The 21,941-nt window shown below is 52.8% G+C and overlaps 1 protein-coding gene across 3 annotated transcripts in view; it reads left to right on the top strand.

Annotated features, from left to right (window-relative positions):
- LZTS3 (leucine zipper tumor suppressor family member 3) overlaps positions 1–21,941 on the top strand; it is a 95,706-nt gene that overhangs the window by 19,108 nt on the left and 54,657 nt on the right. For 2 of the 3 annotated variants that reach the window (XM_080396696.1, XM_080396699.1), the window contains exon 1: positions 1–20,771. This exon is cut by the window's left edge and continues 19,108 nt beyond it. The gene's annotated coding sequence lies outside the window, so the exon portion shown is untranslated. The remainder of the gene's footprint in view (positions 20,772–21,941) is intronic. The other variant, XM_080396697.1, reaches the window with a different exon arrangement.

A 21,941-nucleotide genomic window follows, 5' to 3' on the forward strand; every position in this document is an offset into this window, starting at 1 on the left:
GTCACTTGGTGGTTCATTTAATCCCTGCCTCTGGTATCCTGACAGACGGTCCAGCAAAGTTGTCCCTTGTCCACTCTCCAGCCACCCTCAGTTGCCCAGCTCCATTCAAACCCTCCTCTGCTGTCCCTCCAACAGGAGCTATCACGTACCTTTAAACTTTCTTTTACTCCTTTCCGAATCTTCCCCTGAAATTCTTAATGAGATGTGATAAGGATGAACCAAAAGACCATCTGTGCATCACTGGGGTGGTGGAAGACCCTGGGGAGCACACAGCAGCTGGCTGACACTTCAGCAACGCTCTGATACCTTCTATAACCACTGGCACTGTGTGTATATAACACTGACACTGTTTGTTTTCCCTTCCTGACTTTTTTGTGTGTGCTGCTCCCACGTTCACTGCTCCTAAAGCTGCTTACAATCGTGCTAAACCCCCAGCTTAGGCAAACACCGCTCTGGGTCCTGAATGACTCACTGAGCCATTTCCTTCACTCCCCTTGCAAGAAAAGCATCCTTCCTCCCTCCAGCAGCCCAGAAGCACCTTCTCCTACCCATGTGCACCCACCAGCTCCTGTCCTTTTTTCCCCTTTTGCTAAGTCCAAATTCAATGTTCACATGCCTTCTACTTTACATGGTGATTCTGATTTGCTATCCATAAGATAGCCAGGTGGCTTCCTCAAAGGGTTGGCCAAGGTCTTGCTCATCCTCATAAATACTAGCCTGCAAGATCTGAAAGCCAAAAGTTGCAGACAGAGGCACACGGCAGCTCAGGCTGAGTGTGAAAATGGGTGTGCAGGAGGTGGGGACGAAGTCTTTTGCAAGGTAATGGCTGTTTTCTAATGCATACACCCAAATATTCTCACCTTATAGTGTTACCTGGGTAAAGAATAATGCATGCTGTTCTTGCTTTGTGCAAGGTCATCCTCTAAAACCTCTGTTGCCTTATATATGTGCAAAATCCCAGTTATCACTCAGTATTTGCTCTTGCTAAGCCAGATCAGGAGTTTTGGGGCCTTGCCGAAACCTCTTCACTCCCCAGGAGGAATGTTTACCCCTGGCAGAAGACTATCCTGTTTTTTTATGTAAACATCTGTGCCTTTACTGGAAAGCAAGTGACTTTTCCTATGGTGTGGAAAAAAGGCAGTGTCCAGGCTTTGCATCTGCTCCAGAAGGGCCCAACCTTTTTGCTGCTGGGACAATATTTCACATCCAGATAATGCCGATTAAATTAACAGTGCTCCACGGTCCCCTTCATGGACCTGGGGGAATGATGGGTTGGTAAGCCTTCACACACCTTCGCGGTGGTTCAGGTTGATCCCCACATTTGGAAACACAGTGCCAGGAGCTGCCCAAGTCTGGCCACATACATACTCATTTGATGAGGCACGGGGTGAACCAAGGGGAGCTCTGGGATCTTGGACCAAGGTAAGTAGGTCCTTCAAAGGAAATTTTAAAAAGCTTTGGGGATGTCTGTGATGCCTGGACTGTGGCAAGGAAACACAGGACCTCTCATGCGCACTTGGCAGTCTGCTTTAATCCTGACACAGGCACAGCAGGACCTGGGGAGACAGCAATGGGCTGAGACAGGTATTTTTAATGCCATTAAGCATGCTGCAGCTTCTCCAGCCCAGTTTCTGACCCTTCTCCCCCCAGACCAGTCCAATAATGGTGCCTCAAAGGGCTCAGCTTGGAGGCAGCTTTTCCCTTTGTGATGCTAAACATCTAGGAAGGAATAATCAAATTATATCCACACGATTACCTGAACAACTGCATGAAGAATCCCGTATTGATTCGTCCCTTGTCCCTTTGCGAGGGCCACTGGATCACTCAGGCCAGCAAAACACCCCTTTGCATTTTGAACTGGGAGGACTGGTTTGGCCACCTTTGGCTGCCATTCTTGAGTGCTTCTGGATCTGCTCACCTGGTTCCCACCAGCCATAGCATGACGGTGCTCTTTTCCAGGTCCTTTGCACCTTGCTGCGGTGGTTTTTAGGTGCCACACCCCATCCCGAGCCCTCTGCCCTGACCCGCGTTGTAGCCTGAGCAACGGGCTCTCCTCCTCCCCACCATGCGGAGGGTGGTCCCTCCATGCAGCCCCTGTGCCGGTGCACAACAAGTAGGAAACAGATGCTTCCTGCACAGCTCCTGATGGAGCAAGCGGCTGGAAGCGCATCCCGCTCCCGGGGCTTATGCAATTAGCGGATGAATCAGCAGCACATCTGGGCGCCTGATGAGGCTGCACAATCACATTTTCCCCTCCATCCCATGCTGATGAGCTCTTAAGCCCTGGGAAGGCAGTGGGCCAGCCCTGCCTGGCTGCTTGGCCGAGAAGTAGGAGGGAGAGGAAGCTGGGCTGGCTTGCCTTGCAGGGGAAATATTAAATGCTGCCATCAAAAACTAGGTCATGTCCCTTGCCCTGTGTCTTCTTGATCCAGGGGTGAGAAATCAGGCCTGTTTGCTGCAGACAGGATTTTAAGGTTCCCCCCACCCTGAACTTGGTTATGAAGGGGGGACATGAAGCCTCCCCCTCTTTCCCTTCCTAGCTCCAGGCTTTGAAGCAGAGGGTTGCTCCCGAGCTCAGCCCCATAGCACAGAGCTTGGTCTCCTGTAGGGCTGGGGTTTATGGAGCCAAGCCAAGCCCATGGCAGCACAGCATGTGACAGCCAACATCAAGCTTTTCCCAAGCAGAAGGAGCTGGGAGGCTGGCTATGGAGAAGAGGAAGCTGGGGATGGTGAAGGGGAAGCTGGGGATGGAGAAGGGGAAGCTGGAGATGGAGAAGGAGAGGCTGGGGATGGAGAAAGGGAGGTTGGGGGTGGAGAAAAAGAGGGTAGGGATGGAGAAGACAAGACTGGGTATGGAGGAGAGGCTGGGGATGGAGAAAGGAGGTCTGGGGATGGAGAAGGCAAGGCTGGGGATGGAGAAGGCAAAGCTGGGGATGGAGAAAGGAAAGCTGGGGTTGGAGAAGGCAAGGCTGGAGATGGAGAAAGGGAGGCTGGGGATGCAGAAAATGAGGCTGGGGATGGAGGAGAAAGGGAGGCTGGGGACGAAGAAGGGACAGCCTTGCTTGCATTTAAGTCATGAGGAGGTGAAGTCAGGCTGAACGGGCACCTTCCACCTTCAGCTGTTGAGTACATTTCCCCCAGCCCACCACCCAAATTCGCAAGCCACATGAGTCCCTGCCTCAGAAATGCTCCTGCCCTCCAGCACCGCACAGCCCCATCCAAGGGACGATTCTTCACCAGCAAGTGGCTGGAGGCTTTTTTCCAGCCCTGCCACACCAGGTCCCATTTACCACTCCCTCCATCACAGCCCCGACCCCCGGGACCCCTCAGGCAGCCTCACCCCCAGCTGGAGGGCTGGACACAGGGAGCGGGGTGCTGATCAGCACCGTGGGAGCAGCTCCTCGGGCGATGTCGGCTCAGCCCCGGCGCTGTGGGAGGGGGAGTGGCTGGCGGGGGGCTGCTGTCTCCCCGCTCCGCACAGCCAAGTGTCACTGCACATCACCATCACCCTGCGCGGCGAAGGATCGGCCACAAGCAGACAGGACCGGAGGCGGGAGAGGCGGTGCGCGCAGAGCATCCCTTCCCCCACCGCCCCGCTTTTTCTCCCAGCGCTTTCCCTGGCCCAAAATTCAGACTTTTCCCAGGATGTAAAAAGAAAGGCAGGCAGGGCAGGGGGGAGGAAGGCATTTGCCAGCTGAAACAAAGCCTGCGGGGGCTCCTGGGTTAGCAATCCCCACCCGGGGTATGTCATTTCCTCTCCTGCCCCCTTGCTTCCCCTCTGAAAGAATCAGGAGATCAGCCTGCAAAATCATGAGATCTCACCCAGAAGGAAAAAGAAGTGCGTGGATCCCATGCTATCACAGGACAACCAACCCCTTCCACAGCAAAAAAAGCTTTTCCATGAAAAAAATTGGGAAGCTGGGGCAGGCTGGGGAGATGTCTCAGCACATGGAGGGCTGGTTCCTTAGGGCTGTGCATTCCAGCAGTGAATATCTGGTCTTTCCCTCTGCTGAGAGGCATCGGCAAACCCAAACTGGGCCCTCGGATCTCCCCCAGCAGGATCTGGCCCCTCTGAAGTATTGCACATGGGCTGCCACGCGCATCCTTCATCTTCAGTCATGTCCCGGCACCACTGTGCCTATGGGTGATGGAGGGAAGAGAACACCAGTGGGACACCTCTGTGCTCCCATTTGATCTTGTTATTAACAAATAATAAATGGTTGATCCAACACAGCTCAGACACCATCATCCTCCTCTCCTTCAAACCAGGTCCTGGGAGGGGGAAGGAGGCAGAGAAGGAGGGAATTTCTCCAGCCAGCCTAGGTCACGGGCTGTCCTGATTTTTCCATGCATAGCAGCCGATGCCATTTCCAGATTATTATCTTTGAAGTGTTACACTCAAAATCTAGCAGCAGGCAGAAAGGGAGCTGACTTTATGCACAGAACAGGGAGTTCAGCATCAGGCTCATTAACAACCGACTCGCAAGAAAGCAAGTCATTTTTGTTAGCCTCGTTGCAACGAGACGGACACAAAGCATTCAAAATATCCAATTACTGTTAATTCCCATTAGTAATGCAATTACAATTGTTATACACAGACTTCCACCCATCTCTGGTGCTGTGCTCACCCCTCCTCAGAGTCATTGTGGCAAATCACCAGCACCCCAGGTTTTTTGCTGGAGGTGCTGAGGGTGGGAGTGCTGCCATGGTTGGTGCTGGGGGTCACGGGTGCTATTTTCATACCCCATCAAGCAGCTTGCTGCTGGCACTTCTGTCTTACCAGTCAACACATCGGCTAAACCATGACAATAATGATCCCTTTTTTTTTTCCAGACCTTTATTGGTCAGAAATGTTTTTAGGGTGAAACCACACAACTGCAAAAAGTTTAGCTAACACTTGATGCCTGTCGCCTGACAGCTGGGCAGATTGGCTGTCACAGCCAGCAACGGTTATCTGACCATTGGGCAATACGCTGTTACAGCTAAAATCAGCTAAAAAAAGCTCCAGCTGAGACAAGTCCACCATGGCCTCACAGGACCTTAGCCCTTGTCTTGCCAAGCTAAGCTCAGGAAGGCTCAGGACCTAAAGGCAATGGCTGTACCTTATTTTCTGCGTTCCCAGGCCATAAAAGCAGTTTTGAAAAGTTACATCCCTGAGTCTTCCCTGGAGCGATGCTTGGACCCACGTGCAGCATCTGCAGAGCCAGCTACACCCAGCCTCAGTGGAGCTGGGGCCGCTGGCAGGGTGTCCTCTCCTGCCCTAGCAGGCTGCAGCGCCGACGCAGAGGCAGCCTGTGATGCTCAGGCAGGAGCAGCATCTGTGCAGGTCCTGCAACTTCTTGCATCTGCAATGCCCTTGGCTTCATCCCACCCTCCAATCTTCCAACCAAGAAGCAGCTGCTCTTGGAGGCCACTAGACCTCCAGCTTCCTCTTGGCCCCAAAAGGATACAGGCAACAAAACATTAATATTTACTGTGTTGCTACCAGATTTTTGCTGGCTAAGCCCCTGTCCAAGCCAAGCATGAATGCTAAACAACAAACCTGTGGGTTTCTTTCTTTGTCAGCTCCCTTGGATTACTATTATTATTAGTGTTCCCTTAATTACTATCACCAAATCTTTTGCACGGTGGGCTGCGTGCCCACCCATTTTCTAGTTAAAGGAGCTCAGGCATGATGTGTGCCCTCAGACATCCCTGTCTAGGAAGATCCTCTGGCCACTGTTCCAGAGGATGGCCAGAGCAGGGGCAGCTGGGGCAGAGGAGCAGGAAGGTTTGCTCCCAGAGCTGGGTTGGAGGAGGACAAAACGTCTCATGCAGTGTGAGGTAATGGCAAGGAGAGATTTTTTCAAGCTTGTCAGTAGGAAGCATATGGCTGCTGCTGAGCTCTCAGGTTTATTTAGGATTTAGTGACCATTTGATCTATTTTAATCCAGATGTTCAGCTCATCACATAATGAGATCCCACCAGAGGAACCAGATAGTGATGCCTCCCAGACAGCCAAGGCCCCCAAAACGCACTGAGGAAAGGGAGCAGCTTCACCAAGGCTACACATGGCTGAGCATCCTGAGAGGGTGACAGTGAGCTGGGGCTGCTCATGGCTTTCCACCATGGTGAGATCAACACACTGGTGTTGGGACTCCAGTCATCTTTCCAAGTCCTTCCTGCATCCTACCCAAGCAGTTTCTAAAATCTGAAATCTTTTCCTTAAAACATAGAAATTTTGAAGGGTTTCATCAAAGCTTGGATGTGCTTCTTTCCAGTCTCCTTTTCCCTGTACCATGGGCCTTCTCTCCAGATATAGAGGCACCCTTCTCCTTATTTCAGTGCAGGGACCAACTACTCCACCGTTCTTCATCACTGCATTACAGGCATCAAAACAGAGAAGCAACCATGAGTTGCAGAGTGATGGGAGGGAGGTGGGGACCACCAGCACTGCAGCCCTGGAGCTGCGATGCAGTATGGAGAATGCGCCCATTGCTGTACACAGCAGGTAGTCCAGGATCTCCCATCCTCGGGTTCACATTGCGATCATTCGGCCATGCTTGGAGTTCTGGGGTGGATGGGGTGCAATCTGCTGGAGATCATCTCACCCGGATTTTGGTCGGTGTGCACGTGCAGTGTGTCGGCTCCCCCTGTAGCCCAGGGAGATGGAGGGGAGTCAAGGGCTGGGGTCAGTTGCCTGTTCATATTGTAATCTGAGAAGCCCTGCTAAGTGCTTTCTGGGAGAAATTATGGTTTTTTTGAACAAAAGATCTCTCTGTCTTCCAAGTTGGCTTGTGCTGTGGGCTCCCCAGATGCTGGCAACAATGGATCCCATCCCACCAGGGCAACTCCACAATCCTGCTGTCATCCCTGAAGATTTATGGTGAGATCTGAAAGTTTATGGAGATTTAAAAAGGCTTTTTTAGCCTGTTTCTGGCCAAGTCTAAGGCTGAAGCAGCAAGCCAGAGAGCAGGTGAAGCTGACCCAGAGCGGTGGCCTGGGGCAGGAGCTGTGTGCATTTACAGTTGGCACTGGACCGTGGGAACACAGAGGCAATGACTGTGCCCTGCCTCCAGCCCTGTGTCCTGCCTGCTGCTTCCCGCTGTGCTGCCTCCTCTCCTGCTTCATCTCCAAGCCTCCTTGGGAGGACAAACTGTACAGCAACATCCAAACGCCTCCTTTGGGAGCGCCAGCACTTGGCATCCAGCCCTCCATCAGCTGCAGGAAAGCTTATCTGGCACCTCTCCACATCGGTCACCGCGTCTTTTACAGGGCAGCTTTAATGGGGAAGCACACAGGAGAGGAGGTGACTTCAGAGGACTCAGCATGGAGAAGCAACGAAGGCTGGTAGCATCTACCCAGACCTCTGAAGGGTCGTGCCAGGCAGCCCTTTGCTGCATGAAAGCAGTTTTGGTCCTTCAGGATAGCCCATGCTCATGCAGGACATGGCTGGCTTCCCCTGGGGGTGATGCCCCAGGGCTGGCCATCTCTTTGGAGATGAAAGAGCTGCACCTCAAGCATGGAGGTGACCAGTTTTAGTAGATCCTTGCAAATAAACAATGCAAAGTATTTCTACCAGGTGCAGCCTGGCCATAAGCATTTATCAGTTTTAATTTTGCTGCTTTCTGAGCTCATCTGGGGGCTTAATGGTGCCACCACATGAAAAATCTCAGAGATGGGTTATCTTCTGCATTCAGGAGACATCTTGCATTCAGTGGTTTCCGTGCTGTGGCAAGCTGGGAAGCTCAGCACAGGTCTGGACACAGCCAAGGCAAAGCTGAGGCAGTGCCCTGATCCTGCATGGCTGTGATCCCTGTTTTCTCCGCAATTTTCCGACCCAAAGCTCCCCGCCTCCCCCACCTCCTCACCACACGGTAATTCAGATCTCCATGAATCTTTCCCAGCACAGGGCTGTTAAAAAAAAAACAACCCCCCCAAAACCCAACAAAAACCACCCCAACCCTGCATATCTTGACATTTAATTAAAGAGGTGTGAGCAGTTGATCAGGGATGCAGTGTACACAACGCCGGGCCAGGAGAGCCATTAGCTGGGTGCCCCTGACTGAGCCTGAACAAGTTGGTGGGCAGGGGGTGGGAGGAGAATGGGAAATTCATTTCCATTAAGATGCTGAGACATGAAAGCCCTCTTGGCCTCATTGCTGTTTGCACTAATGACCCTGGTCTCCCCAACTTCTCCATCCCAGGTGGCTCCTGAGAGGTTTACCCCGGGCATGTCACGGTGCATCCTTGCGGGAGGAGCCGGGTGGAGGACCAGCGGTACTGGCAAACAGCACCGGGTGAGCCAGGAAGGCAGCGCAAGGCAGCACGCAGAGCAGGGAGGCTGCAGGGCCGTGCTGAGCAATGCTTTTCAGTGGTGCTGCTGCCTGTGGGGCCCAGGTGGTGCATGTAGGAATGACCACCCAGCACCAGCCCTGCCTGTCCACAGCTGATTTTGCACCTGGGCATGTTTTCAGGGCAAACACTGCCAGTGGGGGTTTCTTTCTGTCACCTCCTGCAGGTGAACTCCAAATAGGAAATGCATCTCTACTCTCATGAGAAGAGGCTGTAACAGAATCGCCCTTATGTATTTTCACAGGTTTCTTGCTGGATTCAAGAGAGCCTGGTGGGGCGAGGCTGGCAGGTCCTTCAGCATCCTTCCTCCAGCTCCTAGAGCTGCAAGGCTGAGAGGAGAAAGGAGGAGCAGCTCCCAGAGCTGTGAAGCCACAGCACTGAACCTGTCCCACCCCTCTGCCAGCAGGACTGTTTCTGCACGAGCTGGGATGGGTTTTGCAGGTTCCAGGTGTCTTCATGGGTGAGGGATGAACAAGGGCAAGAAACAGCTGTCATCTTCTAAGCTGTGTCAAAAATGATGTTGTCCATGTGCTCAGGTGGGCTCCTGATCCCACAGCCCACAGTACTGCCTCAGCACATCTTTTGGCCCTGCTGGGCATGTGTTAATTCCTGATGGCCACCCAGCCTTCACATCTCACCCCTTCCTGCTCCAGCCCAGCTAGCAGGCACCCACGGGATGCTGAGAGCAGCTGCAGCTAGCTGGGATGCTAAAGTATGCTTGAGCTCGGACAAGACGGACCAAAGTAACCCACAGAGGAAGGTCTCATGCCCTGTAGTAAAGAGAACAGAGGACCGTTCCCCAGACAAGCACAGGCTTGCACCAAAGCTTCCCTGCAGCTCCAAAGCAAACAGATGTGGTTGAGCCCAGAGCACAGCCAAGCCTGAGACCCCAAAAGGTCCAAGCATGCTGGCTACGTGTCTCCATCCATGCATTTGAATGCCTGGCACCCCATGGCAACAGGGCTCCTTGGGATACCCAGCACTGCTTTCTCTGTGTCCCTCCCCAGGGCAAGGGAAAGATGCTCTTGCTGAGTCCTTCCCTGTGTTAATGAGCCAGGAAGTGCCCTTTGCTACAGGAGATCTATCCACCTTAATTACTGCAGACAGAGCCTTCCCCAGAGCAGGGGATGTTTAACGGAGGCAGAAATGGAGAAGGAAAGAGATGGATTATCCCATGCTGATTCACATTGCTGTCAGGTGCTGGCCAGGTCCAGAGGGATGAGAAGCATAAAGGGAACGGATCCAGCACCCGGATCACCATTAATTCCAAGGATCATTGACGTTTCAGGCTGCATGCTGCTCAGGAGTGGGTGAATCAGCACAGCTCCACCCTCTTCAGACCATCCCTCCTTTTAGCACAGCCTTCTCCCACCTTTTCCCTGCCTGCCCTGGCAGAAGATGCTCAAGGCTTATGTGGATCTCTGGGCGTGTTTGAAGTCTTAGGTAATCCTTCAAAGGACCCAGTTTTTCAGGAGTTACTGGTGTTTCCCATCAGTGCTGGGTGCTCCCAGGCTGTACCCCTGGAAGAAGAGAGGACAACCTGCCATGGAGTTGTGTCTGATTTGGCCAAGGTCAGGCGAGGTGACACTGGAGGTGGGATCCTGCTGGATCGGGTCCTCCCCAGGCTTCAGCAGGGCTCAGTAGAGATGCTGTAAGGCTTATAATAGTGGACTCCTTCCCCCAGCCGCCCCCAAACGTGGCACGTGCAGATCAGCAGCTAAAAGCCTGATGTGGGCAGACAGCCCACGGTTGTTTCTCTAAATAAACCTTCCCCTCCCTGGCTGAGTCTCCATCTCTCTGCAATGGGATGGATTCATTTCTTGGGTTCATATCAGGGCCTGGATGTCTCCTGGAGCTTTCTCAGCACCAGCCCTACTCCCTGGAAGGAACCTGCCACTCCTCGCTCCCTTTGGACCTCTCTTACTCTAGCAAAGTAGTTTTCTGCCCTCCCTCCTGCTGTGGAAATGCAGGACCCAGTGTGCCCCATACCAGGTTGCAGAACCTCTGGCAGCAGAAATAACTCATATCTTAGGCAAGCATGTTGCCGTGGCCCCTTGTAAAGTGGGAAAGGCCCCCCAGGCCATGAGTTACAAGCACAGGGCTGCTCTCAGAGCCTCTTTTGCTCGTGGCCAGGCCACCCAGCCCCTCGACAACCCGAGACATTACTCCTGCAGAAAGGGCAGGTCTGAGCAGCCAGATGATGCTGGGGGGACCTCATTTGCAAGAGCCTCCCAGCACGGTGATCTCCGTGCCAGCAGCATTAAGGCAATTTACCGCCTGACCCCAGCTTGAAAATGAAATCTATCATGCTTGACTTGACCTGTTGGCCAAATCATCATTATGTGGGGAACATTTTTTCCAGCCATGTAAAAACAAGAAAAAGGGGGAGGGAGAGAGGAAGAAAGAGGCAGGGGGGAGGAGAGGCATGGTGCCTGGCTGTCTCCTTTTCTCACGTGTCCCTCGCCGCGGTTAGTCCACATAAACACGTGGGGTCTGGTGGAGCATCAGTAAGTGCTTTACAGAGGGGGCTGCCTGCCACCCCTTGTGCTCTGGCCCTGAGCAGCACCCAGCTGGGCTGGGTGAGATGATGACACACCTGCTTTAGCTGTCTGGCTGTCTGCCCCTTTCCCCTAGTTTGCAACCCCCAGCACTGCATGTACCACTGCTCCCCCCAGTATCTCTTACAGCCTTTCCTATCTCTGTGTCCTGGAAGAAGCTCTGGATGGGTCCCTGGTTCTCTCAGGGACCATGCTTTGCTTCTCCATCCCAGAACCATCTGGGACTGTTTCCTTAAGAAAGCACAATCCAAAAATGATCCCCCCTTAGCCTCCCTGGCATGTGTCTATTACAGTTCTTTTTTTGCCAAAATCATGCCGTTTCATGAATTCCAAGGCCAGATTCAGCATAAGAAATGACTAGCTTCGGTGAAGGAACAGAAGAGTCATATTCGCCTTCTTGTCTTAACCATCTGCCCACATATTAGTTTCAGTGTTAGTGAGGGCAGGCATCGGAACAGCACAGGGCTGAACTTCAGTAGCAATGCCCCATTCCAATGTGGCTGGTGTTGCTCTTCCAGGAAGGGTTGGATTAAGGAATGAGATAACTGAGCCCTGCTAAGAAAACACCTGCAAAAATACTTAGTGAGCCCCAGTCATCTGGCTTGAACCAAACCTGTCCCAAGCATTTTCCAGAGGAGAGGGACAGAGAAATACCAACAACAGCTTTCCCAAGAGTCCTTTGTTCAGGATTTCTGGCACAGCTGGGGATGTCAGGAGTTATTTATGGGTTGTTTCTTTTTTAGCCTGCTGTGATCAATAGGTGTGACCCATCGCACAATCCAATACCATATCAGCAATCATAGCAGGAGAGCAAAGTTTTTCCTCTCTGTGGTTATAATGCCATGCACCGAGTTGTCCTTCAAGGAAGGGAAGAAACAGTCACTCCCTCCACACTGCAGAGAAGAGCCATCACTCTCCTCCTTTTATTCCTATGGGTTTCCAACAGGCCAGCTCGGCGTGCTTCAATCCCTCATGAGACTTGCAGACCCCGTCCTTATCACCTGCTAAAAGCAATCCTAGGGACAAATAAGAAATGAACCCAGCAAGCCTGTACTGAAGTGGGAGAAGCAAGACCCAGCTGGAGAACACCCAGAACTACCTGTGCTGCCGAAGCTCCTGATCACCCTGCCATGCCAAGCAGACATCCCCATTAGATGAACCAGAACCTTGCACAGACAGAGCTGAGAGACTCTGGCTGTTGTCCAGCAATGACGTCAGAAGATTTGCAGCCTGTGTCCCTCTCAAGTTGCTTTCCTTAAGTAAATGCCATGAATTATCTTCGATGCCAATTGATGGAAGTGAAGGTCTTATCTTCTCTCCACGGCTACCATGACTCGTTGCTTCAGGAACAGCAGCAATTGCTGGGCAATGCATGAGCAAAGACCTCCACCAACTGTTCAGCCAGGTTCCTTGGGGCAAGTTCTTGCATCTCAGTGTTTCATCCCCTCTGTTTTTCCTAAATTATTTTGGTGTTTCCTTCCCCCTGACTCTCTGTGCTCCTCTTCTTTCAGGACATCCATAGGTTGTTTCTGGAGTGATCATTATCAGCTGTTGCAGGCAACCTCCCGAAGCTGTTGCTCTGGCATGGACCAAGGGTGCAGCATCCACTGCTCCAGACCCTGAGGACTGTATCACTCAAGTACGTGAGGAAGACAAATGGCTGGGTGCAGGAGCTAATGAATGGCACAAGGAAACTTCATGAAGCAGGGGTTTGGCTGTCTCCAGAAAAGGTCTTTAATATCACGTTGTCAGACACTGATATAAGGCCCTACCAGCACATGCTGAGGGACAGCAGAGAGACCCTATCACCTCTACTGATGGGGACACTGAGGTACCCAAATTAGCAGCACAATCATTATTATAAGCGACTCTCCAGCAGAGAGAAAACACTCTTTATGGGTGAAAACATTTTTTCTCTCTGCTTGGGTATGTGATTTAATCCCCACAGGAGGACTTTGCATTCCAAAGGTCACCATCACATGTCTGATTTTTCTTGAGAATTGGTAAAATTAGGAGCAAAGTTACAACCTCATCACTACGTCACCACCACCCCCACCCTGCCCCCAGTATCATCTCACACTCCATGCAAGGACAAGGATCTCTTTTTCTTTATTATAGGAGGAATGCACAGGCTCCTGTTCCCGTCCCAGATGGCATACCCAAGAGCAACGGCTCCGGATGGACATGTCACAATAAAATCTCCTTTCTATTCATACAGTGCCTATGACCTTCAGCTGTTGCTACATCATGCTAGGCGTAGCACAAACATATTTTAAAACATCCTGGAGTTTGTTTCTGAAAGGTGCATAGGTTCTTTATGTTTTCCGAGGGGTCATTATGTGCATTGACTCTGAACCTTTCCAAAACATGGCTAACAATTTTTTCTGTCCAGATCATGATTTCTGGGGTTAAACTTAGTACTTAGAAACACAGATGGGCTCAGTTTAAAGACTGGGAGAGGATCCAATTCTAAGTTGTCCAGCTGGTAAAACACCCTCACTGTTGAAAAATGGGTGAACTTGGGAATTCAGGCAGCTACATCTTCCCCTCATTGCCTTTCACTGTGCCTTTTCCCAGCTACACCGACAAGCCGTGAACCCCCAGGAAGGTCTTCACAGCACAAATGGTGCCAGTCCATGACCCACTCGCCTCTTAACCTCCTCTTGCACAAACCCAGCCAACCTCTTCACATCTCTGTCTATGAATCAGGTTTCTCAGGCTGCTATAAATGTGGCACTTTCCTGAACTTCCTTCAATTTTAATTTGTTCCCTTTGAACCGCAGGCACACGAGCAGGATGCAGCATTGACCCTTGGTGGGGTGTGAAGCTCTTTGGCTGATGCATCCCTCAGCCCCTCAGCTACCTTCACTCATAAAGCATATTACATACATTTATGTATTAATTCACCGCATGAATGGGCATTAGGCATCTTCTCTGTTAAACTGGGCTCAAAACCCAGCTCTTGCCCATGGGGAGGAGCACAGAGCAGCCTTAGCTTTGACTTTTTTAGACTTGGCTTTTGACATGGTGCTCCAGCAGCAGAAGGGACGCTTGGTGGGCTCAATGTGGCCCAACAGTGAGCTGTGCTGGTAGAAGGGATTATAGCAGGACGTCCTCAGCCTGCCCCCCCCCCCCACCAAGTGCTCAGAGAGCTGCTGTTTTATGGCATCTTACTTTGGGAGAGGTGCAGGATGGGGATAAGGCAGGGCAACAAGATCTTCCAAGTCCATTCATCTAAGCTTGGGGGAAGCCTGGGACTTGTAGTCTAGATATGTAGAGAGAGTCTGCTGGGAGAGGAATTAATAAAAAAGCAAGCTCTGTTTGCTATTTTGGATGCTTTGAGGAGGGGAAAAGATAGATGAGGGAGGGGCTGGGGTGTTTATTGGGGTGCACATTAAATAAGGAGCCTTTGGGGTGATGTTGTTGGGAAAAAACTCCTGGTTTTAAAGAGAATGAAGGAGAATATCTGAAGGTGAAATGAGTTTGGGGGCTAAGCCCTATGTGAGAAGGAAGGATTGACTCTCCCTGCTTCAGCAGAGCATCAGGGTGCTATTTCCACTTGGAAAAAAAACGGTGTTATTTTCAGCCAAACCCTGGTTTGGCTTTCCTTGCCTGGCTCTGTAGGGGGGAGCTAGGCAGCCCAGTGGCCAGGAGAACAGGGGCACGGGCAAGCATTAAGCAAGCCATCCTCTTGCGATGGGACAGAGGGTCAGGGCTGATACTCTACAGGCTGCTTGAGTCCAGGACTCTTGTTTAGGGACCCTTGTTTGCTTTCAGCTGAGTGAAATCACTTGAAGAGAGTGGCTTAGATCGAGCCAAAGTCCTGCTGATTTTCAAAAGAACTCAGTTATTGATTTCTGGGGACTGTGCTTCTCCCTTGAGGACTGGAAAAAGCCCAAGGCAGTTGCCTAGGATGCCTGTAAACTCTGGCTCTGACAACAGCCTTGTTTAACGAGAACCTTTCCTAATGCAATTTGAGTCTAAGGTCATTCCCCGAGGCTGCTCTCTGTCAAGCAGACATCCAGGGGCTGGAGGATCTGCTAGCCAAGGCTACTGTCCCTGAAGAAGGATCTGAAAAGCAAGTTAGAAAGTTAATGACAATTTCTCCCAAAATCTTTCTGTGACAAAGAGCCAGAGGTTTCTACCTTGCTGAAGAGGCTGGTGTGGTGAGCCCAGGGTGAAGCCTACACAATGCAGAGCTGGAAAATGTTCATTTACCACCCAGAGTTGTGGTGGAGAGCTGCTGAAAATTACCCTCAAAATCAGTCCTCTGTGCCAGGGTTCTGTATGAAAGCTGGCTGTGGCCACCTGAAACGAGTATGGATACGGGCACGAACAGTGCAGATGTCTCCAGCATCTCCAGAAACTCCTCAGTTTCCCACCTCCAATAGCTGGACGTAAACACTTGCCAACACAGGTGCCAGCTCATATGGGCTGACATCTTAGTTGCAAGAGAAAACAGACCTTATCTGGCCTCCACCAAGGATCACCACTATAGGTGATGCTAACAGAGACCCTATGCCATGTTTACATGTTCTGTGGAGGTGCCTCGAACGCTGCAGGACAGCTGTGGTGCTACTAGACTTGGGCATGGGCAGCTGAACCTAGCTCAGATCAATACAGCCAATGCACCTTGGAGAGCTGCTCACCTGGCGTTGGTCTAGACACCAAGGCATGGTCAGCTGAATAACATCCAGGTGCCACTCACAAAGAGCGAGTGCATTCAGTCATCTGAAGCTGGGTGCCTTAATGCAGCTGAATCCCAGGCCAGCAAAGTCCTCATAACTTCCCCTGTTTCCTCCATTGCTGTATCAAGGTCTACAGGCTATTTTTACTGCAGAAACCCAGTATCTCAGTGATACCTCTTTGTGGAGTGACACAGCCCTGGGGAGTAAGTAGTCTGCATCCATCCTTGCCCTCTTGCATATTGAAAACTGTAGTAGGCAGGCTAAAAATAGCCTTTTATGCCCAGGTCTCTACTATCTTTAATGACTCTGAGACTCCCACTGATTTCAGTGTGATTTCAAGGTGGCCCTGTAGCCTCCTCAACTGTGTGCCCCTTGCAACATATTCCCCCCTCAAAAAGGTCCCTGCTCTTTCCCCGCTAAATGTGAACCCGAAGGTGTAGAAAGCTGCCAAAACTGAGCTCTTGCCTGCAGGTTGGCATGATGGATGGCAGAGCTCAGCTGAGAGCTGTTTAATTTGGGTGAAAGACACTGTGTGGGAAGCAACCTTGCCTGAGCTCCCAAGGTGTGTAGGAGCCAGCTCAGTTTCATCTCAGCTGATTCTAGTGGCAGCGTGTTGCTTCAGAGAAAATGAAATGCCGGGAGCTGTGGAGGGGGATGGAGGTTAGGACAAATCTCTCCATTCACTGCTGCAGGGATGAGAGCAGCAGTGAAGCTTTCAATGGGAGCTTGGGAGCTTCTGCACTGAAGGACTATGGCAGATCTTGTGTGGCACTCAAAGAGGAGATAATCTGGAGCATGCCTATCTTGTCCAGCTCTCCGGGCTTGCATCTTTGGGTTCTCGCTCGGAGAAAGCCCTGAGACTTTTTCCTAGCAAAACCTGCATGGCCCCTCTCTGTCCCTTCAGCATCAGTGCTTCAAATTCCCTTGGACTTGGGGAGGGGAAATTTGACACAGGATCCCATGCTTTGCACGATACCCCAAAGATCTCAATTTCTGCTCCTTCTCCTCAAAATCCAACCAAAAGCTGAAACCAGCAGCATCTCCAAGAGCTGCTCACAGCCTCCTGCATCCCTCCTTACTTGCAGAGACCTCTTTGGTCTTGAGCATGTTCAGCATGCCATGAAGCTCTAGCTGGTGATGAGACAGTCCTTGGCATTGGTATTTCTGAGCACCCCCAAACCATCTGCTCTAGTTTCATCCCTCTTATGGGTCCCTGTGAGGAGGAGGAGACTCCAGCTGAGAGAAAGGGACAGGCCGCCTACTTGTGCTGAGTAACCATTGCCAAATTGGATGCCAGCACATACACACACACACACATACATACACAAAAATATTTCCACTGAGGCTGCTATGAACAATGGTCTCTTGATTATTTGCTGTCTTAAACACATATGCCTTTGGCAGTCTTCCATGGAGAACAGGCAGTTCAGGCGCTGACCCTCCTGCTCTTGGACCAACTCATTGACATTTCCACATCCGATGCTACCAGCTGACAGGGTGTTTCATCAGTGAAGAACAGATCCCTGCCCTGAGAGTTTGCAAGCTGAAGGCAGGGATGCAGGCAAGGACAGAGCCATGTCCTAATGGATGGTGGTGAGAAAACACCTCTGCCTTTTCAGACCCAGCAGTCTTCATTGCCCACTGGCCCAGCTTGGCCATCTCCTTAGACACAACCCCAAACCCACCTTGTGACCATTTTCCCACCCTTCCTTAAAACCTTGCCATGGTGTCTGCAAATCCATGGGAAGAAGTTAGGGAGTGTCCAGCTGCTATCAGCCAAGGTCAGCCGGTCCTGTGTCCAAGGACATGCCACAGTGGAGACACCCTGTCTGGCTTTGCCAGGCAGCCTGAGGTCCAGGTGCACTAGAGTCACGTCCTGACGATGTCCTACCTGAATGATGAGTGCCACTGATGGAGAAAGTGCTGGGGGATGTTTGAACCCGTGAGGTGTGAGGAGTTGAGCAAAGTCCTGCTTACACAAGGTGAGAACACGCTCATGGTTTGAGTGATAGAGGAACCAGAGTGACTGCCGAGTGCTGGCTGCTTCCTGAAGCAAAGGGAAAAAGAACTGAGGTTCTTGGAGGCAAAGTGCTTGATCTGAACATTATTTGTGATACTCATGGAGGTCTTCACTCAGCCCTAGGCTGTCTTCCCTGCTAGTTCCTCTATGCCTGGAGAGAGACTTCCAGAGACCCCGTGAGTCCCCAGCTATCCAAGATTTTGCACTGTCTACAAATAGTTGGTACTTGCTGAAAAGAGCAGATCTGAAACCACAGTTGGCAAATTGCATCAACAAGCATATTCATAGCAAGGCATTGTTCCAGTTTGTATATGTCTGAAAAGAACTGTTCAGGCATATGTTAAAGTTGGCACCTTCTCCCTGGGACTCGCTACAATCTGACGGCTGGGGCATGATAACCACATCAAGACACACAAAACACTCGGCAAATAAGGGAAAACAAAGTCCACTTGAGATGTTAGCGGGGCTGTGATGAGGATAAGGAGCAGAGTCAGAGCAGTGTCCTCTGGAGAGACCACGCATCCTGGGCTGCTGCAGAAAGCGATTACATCTGCAGGCACTTCTTGGAAAGAGATCAACACTAGAAGAGGAGACCTGAAAACCTGACAGCCCAGTGCTAGTCCCAGGATAATCCGTGTAAAAAGACTCAGCAACTGAAATGGGAGAGGAAGATAGTGCTGCATGAACCCCAACCATGCGAAGTGTCCTACAGGCTCAGGGCTTCAACCCATGCTGAAGGAGGCAACGCCTTGTAGTGAGGATGGACTCAGTGGTGAGGGACACACAGCACATGAAGGGCTTTCAGCCCCTGCAGAGGTCTGGACCCTGCAAAACCCTCTCCTGTTCCACGGTGAAGAGGCGCCGGGAAACACTGCCGCTCCAGCCACCAAAGGTATATCCACTAGGCCCTTGTTGTGCCTGGGTGTCTTTGTAAACAGCTCACCCTCTGGAAACCCCCTCAACTGAAAATGGTTGAAGACCATAAAGGGGAAATATCGTCCTGCTTTTGCTTTTCTTTGAATGTCCATGTACCTTTGCTGCCGAGGATCAGATGCTGGGCTGACCTGGTGTACCTGCAGCATCATCAGAGCACCCTCTCAGCTACAAAACTGGCCCTGCCCCAGCCTAGGCATGTCCATCATTGCGGGGGAAGGCACACGCAGATTCCCTCTTCATCCCCTCCCATCTCCTCAGGGTACCCAGCAGCATCCCGGTGGCCCTTGGAGGGTTGGAGAGGGGGGCTGGAGCCCATCTCCCCTTGGGTGCAGCTGGCTCAGCATTGGTGCTCAATCCTGGTGTGTGGCTGGAGAAGGGGTCATCTAAGGCTGGCAGCAGTGTGGGAAGCTCACGTGGGAGACACCACTGCCAGTCCCCTGAAAAAGGCTGCACCACCATGCTCAGAGGAGACCAGGCTGCCTGTGAGCAAGGGGCTGTGTTGCATGGACAGGGGTAATCCTGCTGGGTCCTGGACATGTCTGCATTTCTGGTGGGGCAGCCCCAGCAGACATATCTGACTTGACCTTCTCCATCCCCCATCAGCAGCCCTGCTTTCTCCCCTCGCCCTGCCAGATTTAACAGCCAAAAGGACCACCCAGTTGTCCATGCAGGACCTGAACTGCCCCTTTGCTTGGCAGTGCTGGTGGGAAGCAGCAGGGTCCCACCCATAGGAGAGATGGCTTTGTCCCAGGCTCTAATCCTGGTCCCCAAAGGTGACTTAAGTAAATCAGGGAGCCTCGATTGCCTTTTCCACCCAAGGAGGATCACACACAGCCCCTGGCGCTCTGCCAGCAACAGCCTATGCAGAGAGATACTCACCGCCTGCACTTCTGTGGGAGCAGTCAAGCACCTGTCCAGCGTTATTAGCAGGAATAATTAATTACCTGTCCTGCCATTTCACTGGAAAGCAGCAGAAATAAGTGGCAACAACTTCTGCCTCTTCTCCCCATCTTGAGGCCTCAGACAAGCGAGCAGGAGTGGTGTAACCCCTGCACGTCCATGGAAGGGGCCAAAGGGGAGAATGGGAGCTCAGCGGTATGTGCTGCAGGACGTAACCCTGCAGCAGCAACCCCAGCGCTGGGGTAAAGCTGGGAGCAGGAACACGGGCCACCAACACTTCCATGTGTGGGAGCTCTGCTCCATGGACAGCATCATGAGGTTTTTCTTTTCCTTTTCTCTCTGGCACCTCTGATTTTCCTTGGAGATGGCAACTCCACGCTAGGTCACTGTCGGGAGCTGCCCTGCCTTCAGTGTGAGTCCTCAGCCAAATCTGTGTGCCATTTGCGTGTCCCTTTTCCAGCTAATCTGTCTAAGAGGGAGTTTGAAGAGTTTGCCCCCTCTGCTAGCTTAAGCCCTTGGCCTCTCCATGGGGTGGGAAAAGCAGCTTTCATCTCCCACATAGACCTTATTTCCCCACCTCATCCCTGCTGGACAAGCCCCAGCGTTCAGGCTGTGCTACCCCAAAGGGAGCTCTCCTCTGGGAGCTGGAGGGCAACCAAGGACCAAAATGGCTTTTTCATGGTCTCAAGGTGGACATCGGCAGACAGACACCTCCCAGCCCCAGCTGCACGCTGAGGGGCTGCCCGTGCCCCTCAGACACCCTACACCTCCGCTGACCCACCGCATGGAGCGTCACCGGGGCTCAGCTCTGTTGGGGGGACTCTTGTTTTTGGGGGGTGAGGGTGATGAGACACGGCGAGGCTGTGGGGGACCGGGCCAAGGCACCACCGGACCCCCAATGTCGCCTGTCCCAGAGCCTGGGGGAGGAAGGTGGCAGGGTGGGGGCGGGGGGGCCATGCGGCATCCCACCATCCCCGGGCACAGGGCCATGGTCTGACCCGGCAGACCCCTGTCCTGGGGGGCTGGCGAGGGAAGAGTTAAAGGGAAGGCGAGCAGATCCTCCCTCCATCCTTCCCTTCCTCGCTGTTAGGCTGCTGTTTTAACAGGGGGTGGGGTCGGGGCTGGCCGCCGTTTGCCGCAAGAAGGGGGGGGAAACGTGGCTGCGAGTGTGTGTCCGTGTGTCTCTGTGTGTGTGTTGGTGACAGATGACAAAATGAGATGAGACCCCTCGGACGGGAGCGGCCACCCGGCTGCGCAGCCTGATTGCCAGCCTGGTCCCTGCCCACCGCTGCCCAGCGCCGGGGACCGGCCCGAGCCCCAGCATCCCCGCCAAGAGTAAGGCTGGGGGGGGGGAGAACTGGGGGAACTGGGAAGCCGTACTGGGAGGCGGGGGATGTGGGACAAGCTAGGGGGTGACAAGGAGCGGAGAGGGGGGTTGTCCCCTGAAGGTGGGAGATGTGGGGTGCACAGAGAGCAAGGTGGGGGACCTGATGCTGGAGCTTGGCTTGCCAAAGCCTCCCCGCCCCAGATATAATTTGTTTGGGGGAGGGGGGAGATTTTGGGGAGGGGGGGGGTGGGTGGAGGATGGGCTGCCAGCGCCGATTTCTGGTGTGACGGAGCGGAGGGAGGCTTATTTGTGCCTAAAGTCGCAGCTGCCTGGATTTGGCCCCGCGGGGCCGTTTTTGGATATGACAGCACCCAAAAATAGAGTGCAAGGCAGGGAGGGCGAGGGGGGGCAGACCTGTTTGCCAGTGCTTAGCAGGATCAGGTTATTCCCCCACACCCCCCCGCTCCCCTTTCCCTTCCTCAGCTTCTTTTATTTATTTCTTTATTTCTTTTGCGGTGATGTCAGGGAGGGGAGCGGTGGCTGGGGATGGGGGGTTGGATTCAGGCGAAGGAGGTTGCTGGCGGTGGAGTGATTAACGTGCAGTTGCTGGGAATTATGTCATCTGCCTCGGTGCTGGGTGGCCCTCGCCCAGCAGCAGCGGGGAGGGAGGGAGGGACGACATGGGGGGACGTCACGACATGGGGCTCCCTGCTTGGGACTTCACCTGAGGCAGCACTGATGCCTCCCCGGCTTTGCGAGGACGTGGGCATCGAGCGTTCCCCAAAACCCCTTGCAACCCCCAAGCCATGGGTGCACGCTGGCAGGGCTGTGGGTGCACAGCCACCCTGCAGCCCTCTGCCTCCTGGGGTGCCCAGGCCCACGGGCTCCAGCCCCACGCAGGAGAGGAGCAAGTTGCTGCTCTTCCTGCTGGCTCGTCCCACTCGTTGGCCCAGCGGCCGGGTTTGGAGCAGCTGGAGAGGGTGTTGTGATGAAGGAAGGATGAAGGCAGGCATCCCCTCTGCCAGCTCCCCGGGAGCCAGCAGGGCTGGAGCTGCTGCACTGCAGCAGAGAGCCCCATCTGGGGATGCAGGTGTGCCTGGAGGGGAGTGCAGGGACCCCCTTTGCCCCCTACCCTCACTCCTCAGAGCTGAGGCCAGAGCCTGGGGACCTGTGGCTGC

Source organism: Falco punctatus (assembly GCF_963210335.1).
Source record: "Falco punctatus genome assembly, chromosome: 1".
Classification (NCBI taxonomy): Eukaryota; Metazoa; Chordata; class Aves; order Falconiformes; family Falconidae; genus Falco; species Falco punctatus.